Raw genomic sequence first — 15,385 nt, forward strand, 5'->3', positions numbered from 1 at the left:
AGGTCTGTGCGGAGCGGTTAGGATATGAACCACTAGGTCTGTGCGGAGCGGTTAGGATATGCACCACTAGGTCTGTGTGGAGCGGTTAGGATATGAACCACTAGGTCTGTGCGGAGCGGTTAGGATATGAACCACTAGGTCTGTGTGGAGCAGTTAGGATATGAACCACTAGGTCTGTGCGGAGCGGTTAGGATATGCACCACTAGGTCTGTGTGGAGCGGTTAGGATATGAACCACTAGGTCTGTGCGGAGAGGTTAGGATATGAACCACTAGGTCTGTGTGGAGCAGTTAGGATATGAACCACTAGGTCTGTGCGGAGCGGTTAGGATATGAACCACTAGGTCTGTGCGGAGCGGTTAGGATATGCACCACTAGGTCTGTGCGGAGCGGTTAGGATATGAACCACTAGGTCTGTGTGGAGCGGTTAGGATATGAACCACTAGGTCTGTGGGGAGCGGTTAGGATATGAACCACTAGGTCTGTGGGGAGCGGTTAGGATATGAACCACTAGGTCTGTGGGGAGAGGTTAGGATATGAACCACTAGGTCTGTGCGGAGTGGTTCATAGCTTCCCTGTAGCTCAGTTGGTAGAGCATGGTGTTTGCAACGCCAGGGTTGTGGGTTCGATTCCCACGGGGGGCCAGCACAGAAAAAAATAAATAAAGAAAAAAAAAATGTAGGAAATGTATGCGTTCACTACTGTAAGTCGCTCTGGATAAGAGCGTCTGCTAAATGACTAAAATGTAAAAATGTAATGAACCACTAGGTCTGTGCGGAGAGGTTAGGATATGAACCACTAGGTCTGTGTGGAGCGGTTAGGATATGAACCACTAGGTCTGTGGGGAGCGGTTAGGATATGAACCACTAGGTCTGTGCGGAGCGGTTAGGATATGAACCACTAGGTCTGTGCGGAGCGGTTAGGGTATGAACCACTAGGTCTGTGAAACGATCAAGGTATTTGGTATTTTCTTTCACTTTAAGGTCCAACCAAATCAGAGAAGTATGATGATGACATTTCCACTTTGTGAGATGAATGGACTCTTCACCCAGTGGACTCTTCACCCAGTGGACCCTTGGTAGAACTCTTCCCTCAGCACGAGGCTGTTGGTAGGACTCTTCACTCAGCGCTAGGCTGTTGGTAGGACTCTTCCCTCAGCACTAGGCTGTTGGTAGGACTCTTCCCTCAGCACTAGGCTGTTGGTAGGACTCTTCACCCAGCACTAGGCTGTTGGTAGGACTCTTCCCTCAGCACTAGGCTGTTGGTAGGACTCTTCCCTCAGCACTAGGCTGTTGGTAGGACTCTTCCCTCAGCACTAGGCTGTTGGTAGGACTCTTCACCCAGTGGACCCTTGGTAGAACTCTTCCCTCAGCACGAGGCTGTTGGTAGGACTCTTCACCCAGCACTAGGCTGTTGGTAGGACTCTTCACCCAGCACTAGGCTGTTGGTAGGACTCTTCCCCCAGCACTAGGCTGTTGGTAGGACTCTTCCCTCAGCACTAGGCTGTTGGTAGGACTCTTCCCTCAGCACTAGGCTGTTGGTAGGACTCTTCCCTCAGCACTAGGCTGTTGGTAGGACTCTTCCCTCAGCGCTAGGCTGTTGGTAGGACTCTTCACCCAGCACTAGGCTGTTGGTAGGACTCTTCACCCAGCACTAGGCTGTTGGTAGGACTCTTCCCTCAGCGCTAGGCTGTTGGTAGGACTCTTCCCTCAGCGCTAGGCTGTTGGTAGGACTCTTCCCTCAGCACTAGGCTGTTGGTAGGACTCTTCACCCAGCACTAGGCTGTTGGTAGGACTCTTCACCCAGCACTAGGCTGTTGGTAGGACTCTTCCCTCAGCGCTAGGCTGTTGGTAGGACTCTTCCCTCAGCACGAGGCTGTTGGTAGGACTCTTCCCTCAGCACTAGGCTGTTGGTAGGACTCTTCCCTCAGCACGAGGCTGTTGGTAGGACTCTTCCCTCAGCACTAGGCTGTTGGTAGGACTCTTCACCCAGCACTAGGCTGTTGGTAGGACTCTTCACCCAGCACTAGGCTGTTGGTAGGACTCTTCACCCAGCACTAGGCTGTTGGTAGGACTCTTCCCTCAGCACTAGGCTGTTGGTAGGACTCTTCCCTCAGCACTAGGCTGTTGGTAGGACTCTTCACCCAGTGGACCCTTGGTAGGACTCTTCACCCAGCACTAGGCTGTTGGTAGGACTCTTCCCTCAGCGCTAGGCTGTTGGTAGGACTCTTCACCCAGCACTAGGCTGTTGGTAGGACTCTTCACCCAGTACTAGGCTGTTGGTAGGACTCTTCACCCAGCACTAGGCTGTTGGTAGGACTCTTCACCCAGCACTAGGCTGTTGGTAGGGCTCTTCACCCAGTACTAGGCTGTTGGTAGGACTCTTCACCCAGCACTAGGCTGTTGGTAGGGCTCTTCACCCAGCACTAGGCTGTTGGTAGGGCTCTTCACCCAGTACTAGGCTGTTGGTAGGACTCTTCACCCAGCACTAGGCTGTTGGTAGGACTCTTCACCCAGCACTAGGCTGTTGGTAGGGCTCTTCACCCAGTACTAGGCTGTTGGTAGGACTCTTCACCCAGCACTAGGCTGTTGGTAGGACTCTTCCCTCAGCACTAGGCTGTTGGTAGGACTCTTCACCCAGCACTAGGCTGTTGGTAGGACTCTTCCCTCAGCACTAGGCTGTTGGTAGGACTCTTCACCCAGCACTAGGCTGTTGGTAGGACTCTTCCCTCAGCACTAGGCTGTTGGTAGGACTCTTCCCTCAGCACTAGGCTGTTGGTAGGACTCTTCCCTCAGCACTAGGCTGTTGGTAGGACTCTTCACCCAGCACTAGGCTGTTGGTAGGACTCTTCACCCAGCACTAGGCTGTTGGTAGGACGCTTCACCCAGCACTAGGCTGTATGTAGGACGCTTCACCCAGCACTAGGCTGTATGTAGGACGCTTCACCCAGCACTAGGCTGTTGGTAGGACGCTTCACCCAGCACTAGGCTGTTGGTAGGACTCTTCCCTCAGCACTAGGCTGTTGGTAGGACTCTTCCCTCAGCGCTAGGCTGTTGGTAGGACTCTTCACCCAGCACTAGGCTGTTGGTAGGACTCTTCACCCAGCACTAGGCTGTTGGTAGGACTCTTCCCTCAGCGCTAGGCTGTTGGTAGGACTCTTCCCTCAGCACTAGGCTGTATGTAGGACGCTTCACCCAGCACTAGGCTGTTGGTAGGACTCTTCCCTCAGCGCTAGGCTGTTGGTAGGACTCTTCACCCAGCACTAGGCTGTTGGTAGGACCCTTCACCCAGCACTAGGCTGTTGGTAGGACTCTTCCCTCAGCACTAGGCTGTATGTAGGACGCTTCACCCAGCACTAGGCTGTTGGTAGGACTCTTCCCTCAGCGCTAGGCTGTTGGTAGGACTCTTCACCCAGCACTAGGCTGTTGGTAGGACTCTTCCCTCAGCGCTAGGCTGTTGGTAGGACTCTTCCCTCAGCGCTAGGCTGTTGGTAGGACTCTTCCCTCAGCACTAGGCTGTTGGTAGGACTCTTCCCTCAGCACTAGGCTGTTGGTAGGACTCTTCCCTCAGCGCTAGGCTGTTGGTAGGACTCTTCCCTCAGCGCTAGGCTGTTGGTAGGACTCTTCCCTCAGCACTAGGCTGTTGGTAGGACTCTTCCCTCAGCACTAGGCTGTTGGTAGGACTCTTCCCTCAGCACTAGGCTGTTGGTAGGACTCTTCACCCAGCACTAGGCTGTTGGTAGGACTCTTCCCTCAGCACTAGGCTGTTGGTAGGACTCTTCCCTCAGCGCTAGGCTGTTGGTAGGACTCTTCCCTCAGCGCTAGGCTGTTGGTAGGACTCTTCCCTCAGCACTAGGCTGTTGGTAGGACTCTTCCCTCAGCACTAGGCTGTTGGTAGGACTCTTCCCTCAGCGCTAGGCTGTTGGTAGGACTCTTCACCTCAGCACTAGGCTGTTGGTAGGACTCTTCCCTCAGCGCTAGGCTGTTGGTAGGACTCTTCACTCAGCACTAGGCTGTTGGTAGGACTCTTCCCTCAGCGCTAGGCTGTTGGTAGGACTCTTCCCTCAGCGCTAGGCTGTTGGAAAAAGTACATTACACTTTTAGAGCTGTTCAGAGAGAAAAGAGAAGATGCATTCCTGGTCAAACGTAGTGCACTACATAGGGAATGAGGTGCCATTTGAGACGTAGCCAGAGGCTTTGATGACTCAGAGGGTTAATAAAGGAGATGATATTCTGCTGCAACATGACCGGCTTTGTAGTGGTGCTCAGCACACACTCTTAAAACACACTCACACACACACATACACACACACTCCTCTGACTCACTCCTTTTCTCTCTCTCTCTCTCTCCATCTCTCTCTCTCTCCCTCTCTCTCTCTCCCCCTCTTTCTCCTCTGTCTCTCTCTCTCTCCCCCTCTTTCTCCTCTCGCTCTCTCCCTCCCCGTCTTTCTCCTCTGTCTCTCTCCCTCCCCCTTTTTCTCCTCTCTCTCCCTCTCTCTCACCTCGCTCTCTCTCCCTCCCCCTCTCTCTCTCTCTCTCTCCCCCTCTTTCTCCTCTCTCTCTCTCCCTCACCCTCTTTCTCCTCTGTCTCTCTCCCTCCCCCTTTTTCTCCTCTCTCCTCTCTCTCTCCCTCCCCCTTTCTCTCTCTCCCTCTCACCTCGCTCTCTCTCCCTCCCCTCTCTCTCTCTCTCTCCCTCCCCTCTTTCTCCTCTCCCCCTCTTTCTCCTCTCTCCCTCCCCCTCTTTCTCCTCTCTCGTTCATACAGGGTAATTTATAGATATTAGAAAACATCACATCTGCCTTCCATGTTTTTCTGAGGTGTAGTAAAAGGCCTCAACAGTACTATGTCTCTGTCTGACTGGCTCGCTGTAGTGTTGGTGCTTTAAATTGGCAGACATTTTGTCTGATTTATTATAGTGATTATTATGTAAATATAACTATTGTTCTTAAAATTAAAATTGGGGTTTTATTTACATCAAGTAGATAGCGTTGAGTGACTGCTAATGCTACGTACATACACAAAGCACATAAACAAAGCACATAAACAAAGCACAACATCCTAATGTCCACAAGCCTAATAACTGTTTACCAAGAGCTTTTTATTGTTTTAGCTCAGAGGATGACAACAGTGGCACAGCAACTAGCAGCTTTACATGAGAGGATTATAGTTCTACAAATCTGGATGTGACCCACTGTGTTGTCATTGGTCACTATATTAGGGAACCCCTACCCTACCACCCAATGGTAATGCCCTGTAAGCCAGTTGACAGGGTAACATAACATATTGTACGTTACTGTACTAGGGGTGTACTGGGGTTTGCAAAATTCTGGTAACTTTCCATCATATTTCTAGGCTTTCCAGATATCCTGGTTGATATCCTGATTCCAGGAATTTTGGGGGAAGACTACTGGGATTTGGGGGAAGACTACTGGGATTTGGGGGGAGACTACTGGGATTTGGGGGAAGACTACTGGGATTTGGGGGAGACTACTGGGATTTGGGGGAAGACTACTGGGATTTGGGGGAAGACTACTGGGATTTGGGGAAGACTACTGGGATTTGGGGGAGACTACTGGGATTGGGGGGAGACTACTAGGATTTGGGGGAGACTACTGGGATTTGGGGGAAGGCTACTGGGATTTGGGGGGAGACTACTGGGATTTGGGGGAAGACTACTGGGATTTGGGGGGAAACTACTGGGATTTGGGGTGAGACTACTGGGATTTGGGGGGAGACTACTGGGATTTGGGGGAGACTACTGGGATTTGGGGGAAGACTACTGGGATTTGGGGGAAGACTACTGGGATTTGGGGGAAGACTACTGGGATTTGGGGAAGACTACTGGGATTTGGGGGGAGACTACTGGGATTTGGGGGGAGACTACTGGGATTTGGGGGAAGACTACTGGGATTTGGGGGAGACTACTGGGATTTGGGGGGAGACTACTGGGATTTGACAACCCTAAACTGTACTGTATGTTTGTTTGTCATTTACAGAGCCTTCAGAAAGTATTCACACCCCTTGACTTTTTCCACATTTTGTTGTGTTACAACCTGAATTTAAAATTGATTAAATGTCAATTTTTTTTTTGTCACTGGCCTACCCACAATAACCCATAATGTCAAAGTGGAATTATGTTTTTAGAAATGTTTACAAATTAATTAAAAATGAAAAGCTGAAATGTCTTGAGTCAATAAGTAAAAAAATAAAAGTGCTTAACAAGTCACATAATAAGTTGCATGGATTCACTGTGTGCAATAATAGTGTTTAACATGATTTTTGAATGACTACCTCATCTCTGTACCCCACACATACAATTATCTGTAAGGTCCCTCAGTCGAGGAGTGAATTTCAAACACAGATTCAACCACAAGGCTTCCTAAAATCTATCACCATATCGAATGCGCTGCATGAGCTGGTAGCATTCTGGATCATTGCAACTCTAACTTCCGCGATGTATACAAAGCCCTCCCCCGCCCTCCCTTTGGCAAATCTGACCACGACTCCATTTTGTTGCTCCCAGCCTATAGACAGAAACTAAAACAGGAAACGCCCGTGCTCAGGTCTGTTCAACGCTGGTCTGACCAATCGGATTCCACGCTTCAAGATTGCTTTGATCACATGGACTGGGTTATGTTCCTGTAACGGCTGTCTTCGTGAAGAGAGGACCAAGGCGCAGCGGGTTGCGTGCTCATCATTATATTTATTGAATGTGAACACCAAAAAACAACGAAACGACGACAGGAAACAGTTTTGCAGGCTACACCAACGCAATGCAAAAACAACTACCCATAATTAACAAACAAAACACATCCCTATATATAGGACTCTCAATCAAAGGCAACTACAAACACTTCAATTGAGAGTCCAACACCCAATTACCTAAAATAGAAAATACTAAACTAGAAAGAACATAGAAATACAAAAACATAGAACATAACCCAAAACCCGGAAATAATAAATCAAACACCCTTCTAAACAAACCACCACCCCGAACCACATAAAACAAATACCCTCTGCCACGTCCTGACCAAACTACATTCACAAATAACCCCTATACTGGTCAGGACGTGACAGTTCCGGGTAGCCTCAGACAACAACATTGACATATACGCTGACTCGGTGAGCGAGTTTATTAGCAAGTGGATCGGTGATGTTGTACCCACTGTGACTATTAAAACCTTCTCTAACCAGAAACTGTGGATTTATGGCAGCATTCACCCAAACTGAAAGCGCGAACCACCGCTTTTAATCATGGCAAGGCGACTGGAAACATGACCGAATACAAACAGTGTAGCTATTCCCTCCGCAAGGCAATCAAACAAGCAAAGCGTCAGTATAGAGACAAAATAAGTCACAATTCAACGGCTCAAACATGAGATGTATGTGGCAGGATCTACAGACAATCACGGACTACAAAAAGAAAAGCAGCCCCGTCGCGGACATCGACATCTTGCTCCCAGACAAACTAAACAACTTCTTTGCTCGCTTTGAGAGAAAAACAGTGCCACTGACACGGCCTGCTACCAAAGCCTGTGGGCTCTCCTTCACCGCGGCCAACGTGAGTAAAACCTTTAAATGTGTTAATCCTCGCAAGGGTGCCGGCCCAGACGGCATCCATAGCCGCGTCCTTAGAGCTTGCGCAGACCAGCTGGCTGGGGTGTTTACGGACATATTCAATCAATCCCTATCCCAGTCTGCTGTTCCCACATGCTTCAAGAGGGCCACCATTGTTCCTATTTCCTAGATAGCTAAGGTAACTGAGCTAAATGACTATCACCCCGTAGCACTCACTTCCGTCATCATGAAGTGCTTTGAGACACTAGTCAAGGATCATATCACCTCCACCCTACCTGACACCCTAGACCCACTTCAGTTGCATACTGCCCCAATCGGTCCACAGACGACGCAATTGCCATCACACTGCACACTGCCCTAACCCATCTGGACAAGAGGAATACCAATGTAAGAATGCTGTTCATTGACTACAGCTTAGCATTTAACACCATAGTACCCTCCAAACTCGTCATTAAGCTTGAGACCTTGAGTCTCGACCCCGCCCTGTGCAGCTGGGTCCTGGACTTTCTGACAGGCCGCCCCCAGGTGGTGAGGGTAGGAAACAACATCTCCACCCCGCTGATCCTCAACACTGGGGCCCCACAAGGGTGCGTTCTCAGCCCTCTCCTGTACTCCCTGTTCACCCATGACTGCGATGCCATGCACGCCTCCAACTCAATCATCAAGTTTGCAGACGACACTACAGTGGTAGGCTTGATTACCAACAATGACGAGACGGCCTACAGGGAGGAGGTGAGGGCCCTCGGAGTGTGGTGTCAGGAAAATAACCTCACACTCAACGTCAACAAAACAAAGGAGATGATCGTCAACTTCCGGAAACAGCAGAGGAGCACGCCCCTATCCACATCGATGGGACAGTAGTGGAGAAGGTGGAAAGTTTTAGGGTCCTCGGCGTACACATCACGGACAAACTGCAATGGTCCACCCACACAGACAGCGAGGTGAAGAAGGCGCAACCACGCCTCTTCAACCCCAGGAGGCTGAAGAAATTTGGCTTGTCACCTAAAACACTCACAAACTTTTACAGATGCACAATCGAGAGCATCCTGTCGGGCAGTATCATCATCTGGTACGGCAACTGCTCCGCCCACAACCGCAAGGCTCTCCAGAGGGAAGTGTGTTCTGCACAACGCATCACCGGGGGCAAACTACCTGCCCTCCAGGACACCTACAACACCCGATGTCACAGGAAGGCCAAAAAGATCATCAAGGACAACATCCACCCGAGCCGCTGCCTGTTCACCCCGCTATCATCCAGAAGGTGAGGTCAGTACAGGTGCATCAAAGCTGAGACTGAAAAACAGCTTCTCTCTCAAGGCCATCAGACTGTTAAACAGCCATCACTAACACAGAGTGGCTGCTGCAAACATATAGACTCAAATCTCTGGCCACTTTAATAATAAAAAATTGGATGTAATAAATGTATCACTAGTCACTTTAAATAACGCAACTTTAATAATGTCTACATATCCTAGATTACTAATTTCATATGTATATACTGTACTCTATACCATCTACTGCATCTTGCTTATGCCACACGGCCATCGCTCATACATATATTTATATGTACATATTCTTATTCATCCCTTTACATTTGTGTGTATGAGGTAGTCATTGTGAATTTGTTAGATTACTTGTTAGATATTATATCGGAACTAGAAGCACAAGCATTTCGCTACATTCGCATTAACATCTGCTAACCATGTGTATGTGACCAATGATTTGATTTGATTTGAAAGACCAGGGAGGTTTTCCAATGCCTTGCAAAGATGGGCACCTATTTGTAGATGAGTAAAACATTTAAAAGCAGACATTGAATATCCCTTTTTCATTGTGAAGTTATTATTACACTTTGGATGGTGCATCAATACACCCAGTCACAACAAAGATACAGGCGTCCTTCCTAACTCAGTTGCCAGAGAGGAAGGAAACCACTCAGCGATTGTGCCATGAGGCAAATGGTGACTTTAAAACAGTTACAGATTTGAATGGCTGTGATAGGAGAAAACTGAGGATGGATCAACAACATTGTAGTTAGTCAACAATATTAACCTAAATGACAGAGTGAAAAGAAGGAAGCCGGTACAGAATAAAAATATTCCATAACATGCATCCTGTTTGCAATAAGGCACTAAAGTAATACTGAATATAAAGTATTATGTTTGGGGCAAATCCAACATAACACATTACTGAGTACCACGCTCCATAATTTCGAGCATAGTGGTGGCTGCATCATGTTATGGATATGCTTGCAATCGTTTTAAGGACTGGGGAGTTTTCAGGATAAAAAAAAGGAGCAAAGGGGCTCCCGAGTGGCGCAGCGGTCTAAGGCACTGCATAGCATGCAGTAGTGCTAGAGGCGGGTTCCGGGTTCATATCCCGGGCTGTGCCACAACCGGCCGTGGTCGGGAGTCCCATAGGACGGCACACAATTGGCCCAGCATCGTCTGGGTTAAGGGAGGGTTTGGCCGGTGGGGCTTTACTTGGCTCATCGCGCTCTAGCAACTCCTTGTGGCGGGCCAGGAGCCTGCGGGCTGACCCCGGGTGCCAGTTGAACGGTGTTTCCTCCGACACATTGGTGCGGCTGGCTTCCGGGTTAAGCTGGCGGGTGTTAAGGAGCACAGTTTGGCGGGTCATGTTTCGGAGGACATATGACTCTACCTTCGCCTCTCCCGAGCCCGTTGGGGAGTTGCAGCGATGAGACTAGACCAAAAAATTGTGGAGAAAAAGGGGAAAATACAAAAAAATAAATGAAAAAGAAACTAAATGGATTGTCTAGCAACGATCAACAACCAATTTGACAGAGCTTGGAAGAATTTAGAAAATAATAAATTGGCAAATGTTGCACAATCCAGGTGTGGAAAGCTCTTAGAGACTTACCCAGAATGACTCATGGCTGTAATCACTGCTTCTACAAAGTACAGACACTGGTGTATGACTACTTACAGTGCTGTGAAAAAGTATTTGCCCCTTTTTAGATTTTCTATATTTTTGATACAGAAAGTTATCAGATCTTCAACCAAAACATAATATTAGATAAAGGGAACCTGAGCTTACAAAAAAAATACGTATTTAATTAATTAACAAACTTATGCAACCCCCAATGCCCCTGTGTGAAAAAATAATTACAGTCTTACACTCAATAACTGGTTGTACCATCTTTAGCTGCAATGACTACAACCATTTAAAAAAAATATGTATATTTTTTATTTCACCATTATTTAACCAGGTAGGCAAGATAAGAACAAGTTCTCATTTACAATTGTGACCTGGCCAAGATAAAGCAAAGCAGTTCGACACATACAACAACACAGAGTTACACATGGAGTAAAACAAACATACAGTCAATAATACAGTAGAAAAATAAGTCTATATACAATGTGAGCAAATGAGGTGAGATAAGGGAGGTAAAGGCAAAAAAGGCCATGGTGGCGAAGTAAATACAATATAGCAAGTAAAACACTGGAATGGTAGATTTGTAGTGGAAGAAAGTGCAAAGTAGAAATATAAATAATGGGGTGCAAAGGAGCAAAATAAATAAATAAATACTGTAGGGGAAGAGGTAGTTGTTTAGGCTAAATTATAGATGGGCTATGTACAGGTGCAGTGATATGTGAGCTGCTCTGACAGCTGGTGCTTAAAGCTAGTGAGGGAGATAAGTGTTTCCATTTTCAGAGATTTTTGTAGTTCGTTCCAGTCATTGGCAGCAGAGAACTGGAAGGAGAGATGGCCAAAGGAGGAATTGGCTTTGGGGGTGACCAGAGAGATATACCTGCTGGAGCGCGTGCTACAGGTGGGTGCTGCTATGGTGACCAGTGAGCTGAGATAAGGGGGGACTTTACCTAGCAGGGTCTTGTAGATGACCTGGAGCCAGTGGGTTTGGCGACGAGTATGAAGCGAGGGCCAGCCAACGAGAGTGTACAGGTCACAGTGGTGGGTAGTATATGGGACTTTGGTGACAAAACGGATGGCACGTTGACAGACTGCATCCAATTTATTGAGTGTGCTTCCTGTAGTTGTTGGTCAGTCTCTCACGTCGCTGTGGAGGAATTTTGGCCCACTCTTACATGCAGAGCTGCTTACATTTAGCGACGTTTGTGTTTTTTCAAGCATGATCTACTTGTTTCAAGTCTTGTCACAACATCTTAATTGGGATTAGGTCTGGACTTTAACTAGGCCATTCAAAAACTTCAAATTTGTTGCTTTTTTAACCATTTTCATGTAGATTTGATTGTGTGTTTCGCTACATGACCCAGCTGTGTTTCTGCTTCAGCTCACAGAAGGATGGCCTGACATTGTCCTGTAGAATTCTCTGATACAGAGCAGAATTTATGGTTCCTTCTATTAAGGCAAGTCATCCAGGTCCTGAGACAGCAAAGCGTCCCCAAACCTATCACACTACTACCACCACCATGCTTGTATGAGGTTCTTACTGTGGAATGCAGTGTTTGGTTTTCACCTGACATAACCGGACCCATCTCGTCCAAAAAAAGAAAAGGGGGATACCTCGTAAATTGACTCAAGTTTTCCCAAGAAGCACCTGGATGATAATCAAGGCTCTTGGAAAGAATGTTCTATGGACAGATGAGTCAAAAGTATAACTTTTTTTGTACTTTCTCATTATGAGGTATTGTGTGTAGATGGGTGGGGGGGGGGGGGGGGGCTGTTGAGGCTGTTTGGCTGTTGAGAGAATTTACTTTTGGCCATCGTGGAAAGGGGAATGTGGAAATTCACCACTTTAAAAGCTTTTGGTAAAAACAGAGTACAAGTACTACTACCATGACAGAACGGCCCAGTTCCCTAGCTAGCTAGCCGACCAGGTCCTGATATCCCCTGATGTATCCAAGCCCTCTTTATCTCTCCCCCCCTCTCTTTGTCTCTGCTATCCTTCTCTCTTCTTTTCTCTTTCTTTCTATCTTTCTTTCTTTCTTTCTCTCTCTCTGTTTGCTCTCTCCCTTTCACCCTTTCTCGCTCCCCCCTCATCTCTCTCTCTCTCTCTCTCTCTTCTCCCTTTTTCCTTATCCTAATGTTGTCAGCCAGTCTCAACTCAACTCCAACCAGTCTGAAACAATAATACCTTTCACATAATTCTCCCCATGATCCCTCAGTACAGAGGATTCTTTCAGTACTCCAAGTGGACTTGACAGTGGTAGTCAGAATGATACAACCCTTAATATACAGAATGTAATACAATAATATGATATGGGCCATTTGGCAGACATTTTTATCCAAAGCCTTTTAGTCATGCATACATTATATTGCCGTTGAATAGAGCATAGCACGAGAAGCCTGGGGGTCACAGATCTGTTTGTGTTGTCTTGACAACTTCTATGTTCGATTAGCCTGGTCCTGAACAACCATAGGAGTTGGTAAGACAGCACAAACAGATCTGGGACCTGGTTATAACAGGTCTCATAGTGATCCAGATAGCCTGGGTCAACCTAGTCTGGGTTAGTTCGTTAACATAAACGTGTGGTCAGGATACATGGCATGGGTTGGCAGGGTCCCCAGCCGTCCTGAACCGATCCGATTTGAGAAGTTCGTTATCCAAACCCCCCCCCCACCCCCCGTCACGTCACGTGCTCTTACATTTTTCATTGTGAAAACGCACGAAAACGTTATCAAATATTCATGATGAGGCTAAGAAAAGAAGAAATCAAATTCAATATTTACCACATCTAGACACTGCTACACAGGGATAGGATAACTAATTAACTCCAAGAGGAGAGAGCGAGCCAAGCTGGTTCTCTACATTTTAAAGCTACAGTCTGGGATTCATTTATTAGCGTAATGTTATGTAACCCGTCTGAAACTAGTTAACTCAAGGTTAATCCATAAGAATCAATGGGTATAATCAAGAAATTAAGTGATGACCGGTAGGTATCCTGATTTCCAGATCCTTCGACTGCACCTTCAACTGTTGCAGGTCTCTATACCGTAGTCCTGGCTGATTGCTGCAGGTCTCTATACTGTAGTCCTGGCTGATTGCTGCAGGTCTCTATACGGTAGTCCTGGCTGACTGTTGCAGGTCTCTATACCGTAGTCCTGGCTGACTGCTGCAGGTCTCTATACTGTAGTCCTGGCTGATTGCTGCAGGTCTCTATACGGTAGTCCTGGCTGACTGTTGCAGGTCTCTATACCGTAGTCCTGGCTGATTGCTGCAGGTCTCTATACTGTAGTCCTGGCTGACTGTTGCAGGTCTCTATACCGTAGTCCTGGCTGATTGCTGCAGGTCTCTATACTGTAGTCCTGGCTGACTGTTGCAGGTCTCTATACCGTAGTCCTGGCTGATTGCTGCAGGTCTCTATACTGTAGTCCTGGCTGATTGCTGCAGGTCTCTATACCGTAGTCCTGGCTGACTGCTGCAGGTCTCTATACTGTAGTCCTGGCTGACTGCTGCAGGTCTCTATACTGTAGTCCTGGCTGATTGCTGCAGGTCTCTATACTGTAGTCCTGGCTGACTGTTGCAGGTCTCTATACCGTAGTCCTGGCTGACTGCTGCAGGTCTCTATACCGTAGTCCTGGCTGACTGCTGCAGGTCTCTATACCGTAGTCCTGGCTGACTGTTGCATGTCTCTATACCGTAGTCCTGGCTGACTGCTGCAGGTCTCTATACCGTAGTCCTGGCTGACTGTTGCATGTCTCTATACCGTAATACTGTCTGACTGCTGCAGGTCTCTATACAATAATACTGGCTGACTGCTGCAGGTCTCTATATGGTAGTCCTGGCTGACTGCTGTAGGTCTCTATACGGTAGTCCTGGCTGACTGCTGTAGGTCTCTATACGGTAGTCCACTTTAACGTAGTCTAGTCAGGATGCCGCCACGCTAACGTAGTCTAGTCAGGATGCCGCCACGCTAACATAGTCTAGTCAGGATGCCTCCACGCTAACGTAGTCTAGTCAGGATGCCGCCACGCTAACATAGTCTAGTCAGGATGCCTCCACGCTAACGTAGTCTAGTCAGGATGCCGCCACTCTAACGTAGTCTAGTCAGGATGCTGTTGTGCTAACGTAGTCTAGTCAGGATGCCGCCACGCTAACGTAGTCTAGTCAGGATGCTGATGTGCTAACGTAGTCTAGTCAGGATGCCGCCACGCTAACGTAGTCTAGTCAGGATGCCTCCACACTAACGTAGTCTAGTCAGGATGCCTCCACTCTAACGTAGTCTAGTCAGGATGCCTCCACGCTAACGTGGTCTAGACAGGATGCCACCACGCTAACGAAGTCTAGTCAGGATGCTGATGTGCTAACGTAGTCTAGTCAGGATGCCGCCACTCTAACGTAGTCTAGTCAGGATGCTGACGTGCTAACGTAGTCTAGTCAGGATGCCGCCACGCTAACGTAGTCTAGTCAGGATGCCTCCACGCTAACGTAGTCTAGTCAGGATGCCGCCACGCTAACGTAGTCTAGTCAGGATGCCTCCACGCTAATGTAGTTTAGTCAGGATGCCGCCACGCTAACGTAGTCTAGTCAGGATGCCACCACACTAACGTAGTCTAGTCAGGATGCCGCCACGCTAGCGTAGTCTAGTCAGGATGCCGCCACGCTAACGTAGTCTTGTCAGGTTGCCGTCACGCTAACGTAGTCTAGTCAGGATGCCTCCACGCTAACGTAGTCTAGTCAGGATGCCGCCACGCTAGCGTAGTCTAGTCAGGATGCCGCCACTCTAACGTAGTCTAGTCAGGATGCTGATGTGCTAACGTAGTCTAGTCAGGATGCCGCCACGCTAACGTAGTCTAGTCAGGATGCTGATGTGCTAACGTAGTCTAGTCAGGATGCCGCCACGCTAACGTAGTCTAGTCAGGATG

The sequence above is a fragment of the Salmo salar genome, chromosome ssa09, assembly GCF_905237065.1.
Source record: "Salmo salar chromosome ssa09, Ssal_v3.1, whole genome shotgun sequence".
NCBI classification, from domain to species: domain Eukaryota; kingdom Metazoa; phylum Chordata; class Actinopteri; order Salmoniformes; family Salmonidae; genus Salmo; species Salmo salar.